Here is a 10,958-nt window from a genome sequence, read left to right as displayed (position 1 = left end):
CAGAAATTTCGAATAGTTCAGAGAACCGGCAAATAACACCTCTGACTGGAGATTTTACAATATCCTTCCCCTGCCACGCCCACCAAGCCACGCCCAAAGAACCGGTAGGAAAAAAAAATCGAATCCCACCACTGGTCACCACGATACAAAAAAAAAGATGTGGAGGACCTAGAAAGTACCAAGAAGAGCAACAAAGTCGACAAGGGGTCTGGAGGCTAAAACGTATGAAGAACAGCTAAGGGAACTAGGTATGTTTTAGGCTAAAACATACCTAGTTCCCTTAGCTGTTCTTCATACATTTTAGCCTCCAGATCCCTTGTCAACTTTGTTGCTTACAGAAGTCTTACATCACATAATAGCCATCACATAATAGCCATCTTCCAATACTTGAAGGACTGTTAGAGAGAAGAGGGGATTGGTTTATTCTCCAAAGCACCTGAGGGGAAGGTAAGAAGCAATGGGTGGAAGCTTGTCAAAGGGAGATCCAACCTGGAACTAAGGAGGAATTTCATGACAGTGAGAAAGATGAATCAATGGAACATCTTGCCTTCCAGAGTCATGGGTGCTCCATTGCTGGAGGTTTTCAAGAAAAGACTGGATAACTATTTGCCTGAGACAGTATAAGGACACCTGTCTTCGGCAGGGGGCTGACTAGAAGACTTCCAAGTTCCCTTCCAGCCCTATGACTCCATGATTCTAAATGACATTTAACCCTAACCCTTGATTCTTCTTCTCCACTTGGTAAACTTGCCTCTTTATTTTCATATAGTCTCATTTTTTTATTTTTTATTATGGCTGGGGTTCAAAAACTGGAATTAGCTCATGCCTTACTGGGTAGGGCAGCTGTTTACAGATTCCATTTCATTGACCGATACTAGTTGTTCAGCAATCAGAACTATTTTGTGTACCTCTGGATGTTCTACCATCAGCTTCTGTTCTTCGGTGTCTGTTTAGACTTCTCTTTTAGTCCTGCTCTTCAGCTAGCAGAAGGATAGGGACCATATTTAGCAAATTTGTTCTTACCATTCTGTATTTTGAAGGCATTCTGGATCATTTATTGTAATTTCCCTAACAACAGAAGTGGCAACAGTTTTATCAGGAGGAGGGCGGAGCTGGTGTCGTGACGATACAGCATGCGATCTTGGAGGTCTGAGATCGCTGCCGATATCTTTGCTCCTGGACGGTCCTATCGGATCTAAACCATCCCGAAGAGATGGTGAAAGTGAAGAGTGCATCCTGTTAATCCCAGGGATACCGCAAAGTCCCTGATAGATCCAGGAGAAGCTCTTCTTGCCAGCGGCAAAGAGGCAGCCATTAAAGCTGCTGAAGTTGGGACAGTTCCGAAACGAAAGAGAACAGAAAGGGAAAGTGTGCCGGTTTGGTGAGAACCTTTTTTTTACTCTAAGATCTGAAAGGACACCCTAAGGGAAAGAAAGAATCTGTAAAAGTTTTGACAGAAGTGATTAAGCGGCGATTTTAAACAGGAATGTCAAAGTAATGTTTTTTTTTCATTGCTGGATTTTCTATACATGATCTTATATTTTGAAACTGGACTGGTTTTTTCTTTTCCATCTATTTTTTTTCTCCTTTTTGATTTTGTAATATTTTAGGCTAGAGACTCCCTTTTAGTTTTTTCTTTTTTTAAAATATCTTTTTTTTAAAATTAATTCTTATTATATTTTGCTTGGAAAAGGAGGGGGGAAATGAAAGCAAAGAAACTTTGTAACACTGCCAACTAGAGGCTTGGAAATATTCTATTTCTCCTGTGACCAGACAAGGCTGAGAAAGAAAGAACTGAGACTTTTTTTCAAGGACATTGCTATTTGATAAAATAGAGGGAAGAGCATGGGAGAGTATTATTGCAGGTGCTCTTCTGGGTTTCTATCAACAGCTGGAGTCTGGTGTTGAAACCTAGGGGAAAAAAGGTGATAAGTTTTTGGAGAAGAGAGTTATAATAAGAGCCTTGGATAATTAAACAAAGTGCAGTGTGCTCTTTTTACTTTTTCTAAGTTGTGTTATCCCTCCTCACCAGCTTTATTTTATTTCATTTTATCTTTTTTTTTTTTTTTTTTTTGTAAAAGCTATTTGGATTTTTGGCTTTGTTGGAGCTTGTCTTCGTTTTTTTTTTTTTCCTTTGGAAGTCCAATCTCTACGCTTGCTTTTTATTTTAAAGGGAAAGCTTCAGTATTAATGTTTCCTTTTTTTTAAGGGAATAGCCTTTTTTTCTCCTTTCCTGGTATTTTTGTTTTTTCATCTACCTTTCTGGTTTATTTTTATGCACTCTTTTCTATTTGAGACCTCTCAATTGGATTAAGGTGTTGAAGAACCTGAAGAATTTTTCCTTTTTTTTTTTCAAGCCTTTTTCTTCATCTAACTACTGATTGGATTAAGGTATACAAGAACCTGAAGAAATTTTGTCCTCCCTTTTTTTCCTTTTTTTAATCATTACTATTTGGCTTCTTTTTTCTACTATTTTTTTCTACTATTTTTATTTCAAACTACAATTGGTTATTTCACAATTGGATTAAGGTTTAGAAGAACCTGAAGATTTTGAATTGCTTAAAATGAGTAGGAAATTTACAGCTCCTGGCTGTTCAACTTCTACTTCTTCCTCTCCACCATCTGGAGGACAACGTTCAATACAGACAATGTTAAAGCAAGAAAAAGAACAAGAAAAAGTGACTCTGCAGATGATTATGCAAGGAATTCAAAATATTCAAGCAAGATCAGAGAATATTGAAAAGAGAACAGAGAACATTGAACAAAGAACAGAGAACATTGAACAAAGAACAGGGAAAACTGATAAAAAGTGGAGAACATCCAACAAATGATGTTGAGGTATGATGAGAGATTCCAAAAAATTGAAGAAGAAGATAAACAAAGAGACAAGAAGATTGGAGATATTGATAATAGATTAACGGTGGTTGAACAAGATAAAAGTGGTATGTTGAGCTGGGAGATGGATAGATCAGAATTCTATCTTAGATTCCAAAACGTAGAGGAAGAAAAAGGACAAAACTTAGCTGAGATAATGATAGAAATACTGGCTGAAGCTTTGGAAATAACTCAAGAGAAGATGATGGATGGAATAGATGAGGTTTATCGAGTTTTCACAAGATATGCGATGAAAAATAGCTTACCAAGAGAAGTTCACATTAGATTTACAAAGAAAGCCATTAAAACGCAAATATTGCAAGTGGCAAAAGAGAAAACATTGAAATATAAAGACAAGGAGATTGTGCTCTTGAAACAAATACCCAGAAGAGTGAGAGAGATGAGAAGAGAATACCGATTCCTGACTAAAATGCTACTTAAAAAAGAGGTGAATTATAGATGGCTGATTCCAGAAGGTTTAATGTTCACATGGCAAGAACAGAGACATAGAATTGACTCAATTGAGAAAACGGAATTATTTTATACAGAATTTTTTGGAGGGAAAGAGGAAGAGGCAGAAAAAGAGATAAATTAGAGAAATTAAAATTTGATATAATTTGTCTACAAGAAGTACATATTAAAAAACAATATGAACAATTGTTGATACAGCCAAAACTAGGGAAAATATTTACTTCCTTGACACAATGTAAGAAAAGAGGAGTGGTTTTATATATTAAAGAGACCATCCCAGCAAAACTGATTTATACCGATGATGACGGAAGAATACTAATGGTGGAAATAATGGACAATACAATACAAAAACACTCCTGATTGCAATCTATGCCCCGAATGACAAACAAGAAGAATTCTACAAAAAAATACATATTAAAATAATTGAACTGGACTATGCTAATATAGTTATGATGGGAGATTTTAATGGAATTGTAGACAATAAATTGGACTATACAGCACAGAAAACAATAAAGCAAAACAGAAAGACTCTCCCTAAATCTTTTTTTAAAATGGTAGATGAAATAAACTTAAAAGATACATGGAGAGAAAGAAATGCTAAAACTAAACAATACACCTTCTATTCAAATAGACAGTTATCATGATCCAGAATAGATAGGATATGGATGTCAACAGAATTAATAACTAATATTCAAGAAATAAATATTGAAACAAGTATTTGGGCAGAACACAATCCAATGACAATTAAATGGAAAGGACAAAAAAGAAGATCTAGATGGACGTTAAATAATACTATTTTAAAGGAAAAAGACTTCACACAGTGGATGGAGAAAGAATTGGCTTTTTTCTTTAGAAAACAAAAAAGAAGATACATCCATTCAGAATGAATGGGATACAATGAAGGCATATGTTAAAGGCTTGATAATAGACTATACAAGGAAAAGAAATACTATGAAAAGATTAGCCTCTAAGACCTTAGAGGATGAGTATAAAAGACTTGAAAAAGAGTTACAGAAAATGCCACAGAAAAAGGACATCAAGCTAAAAATGGATATAGTTAAACATAAAATGGGTCAAATAGAAAAAGAAGAATTAGCACAGAAAATTAGAGGTGCTAAAGAGAACTACTTTGAAGACGCAAACAAACCAGGTAGATGGTTAGCATACAAATTGAGAAAGGAGAAAGAATCAAGGAAAATATTGCAATTAACAGATGACCAAGGCCAAGTTTGCTATGGTAGTAAAGAGAAGAAGGAAATCATTCGAGACTTCTATGGGAAACTATATATGCAAGAGAATATTGATGGGAAAGAGTTAAACAGTACTTACAGAATGCTAATTTACCTCAGATACCTAAAGAGATTGAAACAATGTTAGAAAGCAATATAAGGATGATGGAGTTAACTGAAGCACTCAAGAAGCAAAATAATGGAAAGGCACCAGGTCCAGATGGACTTCCGGCAGAATTTTACAAAACATTACAAGAATCGTTGAATCTTCCATTGCTAGAAGTTATGAATGAAGTTATGTTAAAGAAGAAGATACCTAAATCATGGTCAGAAGCCTATATTACATTTATTCCAAAAGAGGAGGCCGATCCATTACAAATTAAGAACTATAGACCTATTTCTCTTCTAAATGCAGATTATAAAATCTTTGCTTCAATATTGGTAGAAAGACTTAAAAAATATCTAAATAATTTTATTCATCCTGATCAAAATGGATTTCTGCCAAAGAAACAAATTAAAGATAATATGAGAGTAATCTTGGACACCTTGGAATACTACAAGGCACATCCTGAAAAACAAATGGCTCTGATATTTCTAGATGCACAGAAGGCATTTGATAATGTGAATTGGCGATTCGTGTTATTACTGTTGGAACAGAAGGGCTTTGCTAGAAAATTTATTCAAGCAATAGAAGCTATATACTATAAGCAAACGGCAAAGGTAATGACAGAGGGAGAACTGACAGACTCTATCAATATAAGAAAAGAAACAAGACAAGGGTGCCCACTATCTCCTTTGTTGTTTGTGTTAACTTTGGAAGTGCTAAACAGAAATATTAGAGATGAACACAATATAAAAGGAATGAAAATAAAAAAGGAAGAATTTAAGCTGCAAGCATTTGCAGATGATCTGGTTTTCATCTTAGAAGACCCTCTAGAAACAGCACCAAAATTGATAGAAAAGATAGAGACATATGGAAAGGTGGCTGGTTTGAAAATAAATAAAGATAAGACAAAGATCTTGACAAAGAATATGCTATTAAGACAAAAGGAAGAACTGGCAGACCTATTGAAAATTCAGGTCATGAATAAGATCAAGTATTTGGGGATATATTTGACAGCAAGATGTAGTACACTAAAAGAGAATAATTATATCAAACTTAAACAGCAGATAGTGCTAGTTCTGGCGAAATGGGAAAATTTACAACTGTCACTAATAGGGAGAATTTCAACAATCAAGATGAATATATTACCCAGAATTTTATATTTGTTTCAAACAATTCCAATTAGGCTTGGAAAAGATTACTTTGAAGATTTAAATAAAATTGTGTTGAAATATATATGGCAAGGTAAGAAAGCAAGAATAAAGTTAAAACTTTTGCAAGATGTTAGAATTAGAGGAGGATTTGGTTTGCCTAATTGGGAGTTGTATTATCAAGCTACAAATCTGATGTGGGTTAAGGAATGGATAACACTAAGAAATACTAGATTGTTGACATTAGAAGGACATGATTTGTTGTTGGGGTGGCATGCTTTTTTATGGTATAAAGGAACTAAAACACAGGGGTATTTTAGAAGACATTATATACGGGAGTCTCTGTGGTTAAACTGGGAGAAGATTAAAAGACAATGTTATTTGAAAATTCCAGTCTGGTTATCGACTATTGGAGCATTTTCTTATCCTATAATATACAAAAAGGAACAAACAGTTAGATATGGTGAAATATTGAATGAAAAGGGTGAACTCAAATCTATACAAAAACTAGAGGAACAAGGTATAAAGATGAATTGGTTTTCATATGCGCAAATACATTCAAGGTATGATAAAGATTTTAAAATGGAAGGTTTCTATGATAAATTGACTGGTTTAGATAAGATTTTGACAGGTACTGATGAAAAGGTGATTAAAAAACTGTATGGATATTTATTAGAAATTAAATTAGAAGAAGAACAAGTTAAAGAAACTATGATTGCTTGGGGGAAGAATTTTGGATATGGGATTGATTTAGAGAAATGGCAAAAATTGTGATCTCAAAATTATAAAATGACAATGTCAACAGCATAGAAAGAAAATTTGTATAAGATGTTTTACAGGTGGCATTTCCCCCTGACAAGAATAGCAAGAATGTTCAAGAATAAATCCGAAAAATGTTGGAAATGTCATCAGACACCTGGCTCATATTACCATATGTGGTGAACTTGTGCGGATGCTAAAAAATACTGGACTAAAATCCACATGTGGTTGGAAAAAATGACAAAAAAAACATATAGACTTGAAACCAGAGATATTTTTATTGGGAATTTTACCTGAAATATATAGTAAAGACTTGAAATATCTGATTGTAAATGTATTAACAGCGGCTAGGATTGTATTTGCCAAAAACTGGAAAAATGAGAAAACACCATCACAGGAGGAAATCATTAAGAAAATATTGGAATGTGCTGAAATGAGTAGATTGACATTTGAAATTAGAGAACAAGAGGATAAACAATTTTATAAAATTTGGGATCTATTCTATCAATGGTTAGACAATAAAATACAGTAATGAAATATGTAGACTTTTAGAAAATAATAAATATATAAAGATGGACTTCTTTCTTATTATATCTACAAAATGATTTTAGGATAGATTTGGGATGATAATATGAACTGTTATAAAACAAACTAAGTAAATTATGATTATCTTGTAAAACATGAATGAATAAAAGTATAGTCAAATGATTGATTAATAATGATACTAAGGTATTTAATTTTTGATTGAAAATACGAGATTATATGCAATGTAATTGTAATTGAAGACTACAAAATGGAAGCACAAAACAATTTGTAAACCAACCAGCACACTGTATGTATACATATGGAAGATGGCTTGATGTTTTTATGTTTTGTTTGTTTATGTTTGTTTTTACAAACCAATAAAAACTTTTTTTAAAAAAAAGAACATTTAATCAGGCTTTCTAAATCCATCAACCAAACCCTTGTAGGGATCTGATAATAGCTGCTTGAATGGGTTCATATCTAATCCCCTGGGTAAATTGTGTATGGGGAGGAGGCCCAGAATTGACTAAATCTAGAACTTCTGTGATTGCCCTTGGCTAATTTAAATCAAATCCCAGGAGTGTGTGAAAATAAAATAAACCAATAGGCAGATATAAGTAAAACAGAAGCTCTGTTTTAAGGAACCACTCTATACTTTCATCTCTGTGTCCAAACATGGAAGGAGAGGGTTAACCCATTAAATCTTTTGTTGTGATCATAGAATAGGTTGGAACAGTGGAGGTTAAATGAACAATCTGGAATTCTTTTTGATTGAAATCAATATTTTCTAACAATGCTGACTAGGTTTTCAGGTTGATGTGAAAAGCTAACACTCCCCTTAATCTATTTAAGCATTTAATGCAGGCAGGCCAATAGGGATCAAAATCCTGAATAAATCACTGCTTATTTGGCTTGTTGTTATATTGGAAAGGCTTTGAAAGTTCAAATCATGAACATCCCATGACCTACTAATCACTAGGAGGCAATGGAGTGTAGATAGAGAGTAAAAAATTAACTCTTTGTTTTTTGTTACTCTGCCAGATCTTTGCCTAAATCATGGGTTTCAAATTTGATCACATCACATGATGTATCGTGATGTATGGAGTCATTTTTTTTTTGCCTTTGTGGAGCGGAGGTAGGTGTGGCCTGCATATGACGCATCCAGCCCATGGGCTGCCATTTTGACAGGCCTGGCTTAAATGGTTGCTAATCCAAGGCCATTTCCTTTTGTCTTTCTTTTCAGGCACAAAGATCATATGTTTATTGACTTTTCTCCTGTAAGGATGTAATTTACAAGGTACCGTGCTTTGCCTATCCCTAGAATGTATTTCCTGTGAATATGCCTTCTTTTTCTTATAATACTTGTTTCTAGCAATGATTCTTAGCAGAATGAAACAAATTTTAAAAATTGAATTTGCATATCAATTCAATAGCTGAATTTGCACACCAGTGCGATTTTTTAAAATTAAAATTCACTGAATCATATATTCCGGCAAAGTATAATTTTGTACATGCTAACTGCTGCAAAGATATTATCTGCTTTTTACTGGAAAAGGCATTTGATCCTCCCACATTGGAAGACTGGCTAACTATATTGTGGGAGAATGCTTTGATGACTAGATCTGATGCAGCGTTTAAACTCAAAATGGAAATAATCCTAAACTACATTTTAACACATGAACCAGCACCTCTAAGTTTAGAAATGATATGTAAAATTTTATAGGATTTCCAAATCAGAAGAAACATGGAGTTATATGCCTAGCATCTATTGTAATTTATAAGCTCAGTCAGTATTTTATACTATTTGGTCATGATTACTGGTATTCATGCTTTGTTTAGAGGTTAAAAATAATTTTATTGTTTAAAAAAAACATATATCCAGATACCCAGGATTAAAGAGACACTGGAAAATCTCCATGATATTTGCAAATACCTTGTTCATTTACTTGTACTTTATTTTTATTCCCTTTTCCTGTTTCTTTTTGTTTACAGAGCTTTCTTTTATTGTAAAATTCCTACTATATTTGTTATTGGTATAACTGATATATTTCACAAATAATAACAGCTGCTGTCAGAAGATTGCACAGATTGACTACAAACAATGGTGTGACAAAATAGCAACAATGGTGCATTGAAATATCTTTAAGAACTACCATTCGCCTGCAAGCATGAAGTGGTGGGAATACCAGCTAGACAAAATCATAGGAAATGAAGAAGCTATAATGCTCTGAGATTTTAGAATTCAAACAGGCTGGCACCTGCCACATAACACCCCAGACTTAATAACTGTTGATAAGAAAGACAAAAGTCTGGATAGTGGGCATGACAGTTCCCAGAGACAGCAGAATAGAAGAGAAGGAACTAGAAATCCCCCCCCCCAAAAAATACAAAGACCTGCAAATAGAAATAGAACAACTGTGGAAGAAATAAGTAAAGGTAGTATCAATAGTAATAGGTAACTTCGTGCAATCCAGTGGTGGTATTCAATTTTTTTTACTACCGGTTCTGTGGGCGTGGCTCGGTGGGCGTGGTGTGGCTTGGTGGGTGTGGCATGACATGGTGGGCGTGGCTTGGCGGGAGTGGCAGGGAAAGGATATACTGTAAAATCTCCATTTCCACCCCACTCCAGGGGAAGTTTACTGTAAAATACCCATTCCCTCCCCACCCCACTAACCTGCTTTCCAGCTCCATTCTCCTGCGCAGGGCAACAAAAGAAGACCCAGCCAATCAGCTGGGACTTGGGAAGCAGAGAATAGATGAGGGTGCGGCCAAGCAGAGGTGGTATTTACTGGTTCTCCGAACTATTCAAAATTTCCGTTACCAGTTCTCCAGAACCTGTCAGAACTGGCTGAATACCACCTCTGGTGCAATCCCAAAACAACTGGAGCACTACTTGAATGCCATCAGCATTGAAAAAAAAAATCTTTAGTCAATTAACACAATCAAACAACCATATTTGCCTATCCCAGATCCTTGGGAAGGACTTAATAGATAGATTCCAAAGGTGCTTTTTCAGGAGGCAACTAGACCTTTTTGCTTTTACTTTGAAGACGTTTTGCTTCTCATCCAAGAAACTTCTTCAGCTCTGACAGGATAGTGGGGAATGGAAGGAATATAAATCCTTCCATTCCCTGCTATCCTGTCAGAGCTGAATAAACTTCTTGGATGAGAAGCAAAACATCTTCAAAGAAAAAACAAGGATGTCCAGTTGCCTGCTGAAAAAGCATTTTTGGGACAACTATGACCTGGATGACTGAGAATCTCTACAGACTTTTCATTGGTAGATAAAAACATCAAATTCAGTTTAAATGTTTGGCTGATTGTACAACTAATCTTTTTTTCCTTTTTAACACCCTTTAATCTCTTTTATTTGGGGTAGAGTATAATAAAAAATAATAAGGGTTGACAATGCTTTGCTCACCTTAGGTTCCTGCTCTCAGAATTACTCACAGATGCATGTGAAATGCTTTAATCTTCAGAAAAAAAGATGGCTTCCATGTACAATAATTGACTTGTCCCATGGTCAATGCTATTCTAAGACCTGTTCTGACCAAGGCTTCCAAACCATAATTATGCACGTCTTTTAAAAACAAGACTTATTTTATTGCAATGCTGGAAATTATTTTCATTCCCAGCTGGAATTAATCTCAAACAGTCCCCCGACATAAGTACACACCTTTCAGTTCTATGAATTGCTGCCAAAAGCAGAAGTATCAAATGAACTGGAAAAGAAACCAATCAAAGTACCAAAAAAAAAAAAAAAAACCAACCGAAGTACAAAGAGCTTCCAGAATGACTCTGAACCAATCTAACTACTTTGCTTCCTGCAAAGGTATCATAATCTTG

The sequence above is a fragment of the Notechis scutatus genome, chromosome 2 (genome assembly GCF_049901735.1).
Source record: "Notechis scutatus isolate UNSWTSFEM ecotype Mainland chromosome 2, rNotScu1.2, whole genome shotgun sequence".
Lineage (NCBI taxonomy): Eukaryota > Metazoa > Chordata > Lepidosauria > Squamata > Elapidae > Notechis > Notechis scutatus.
This window is presented reverse-complemented; position numbering follows the sequence as displayed.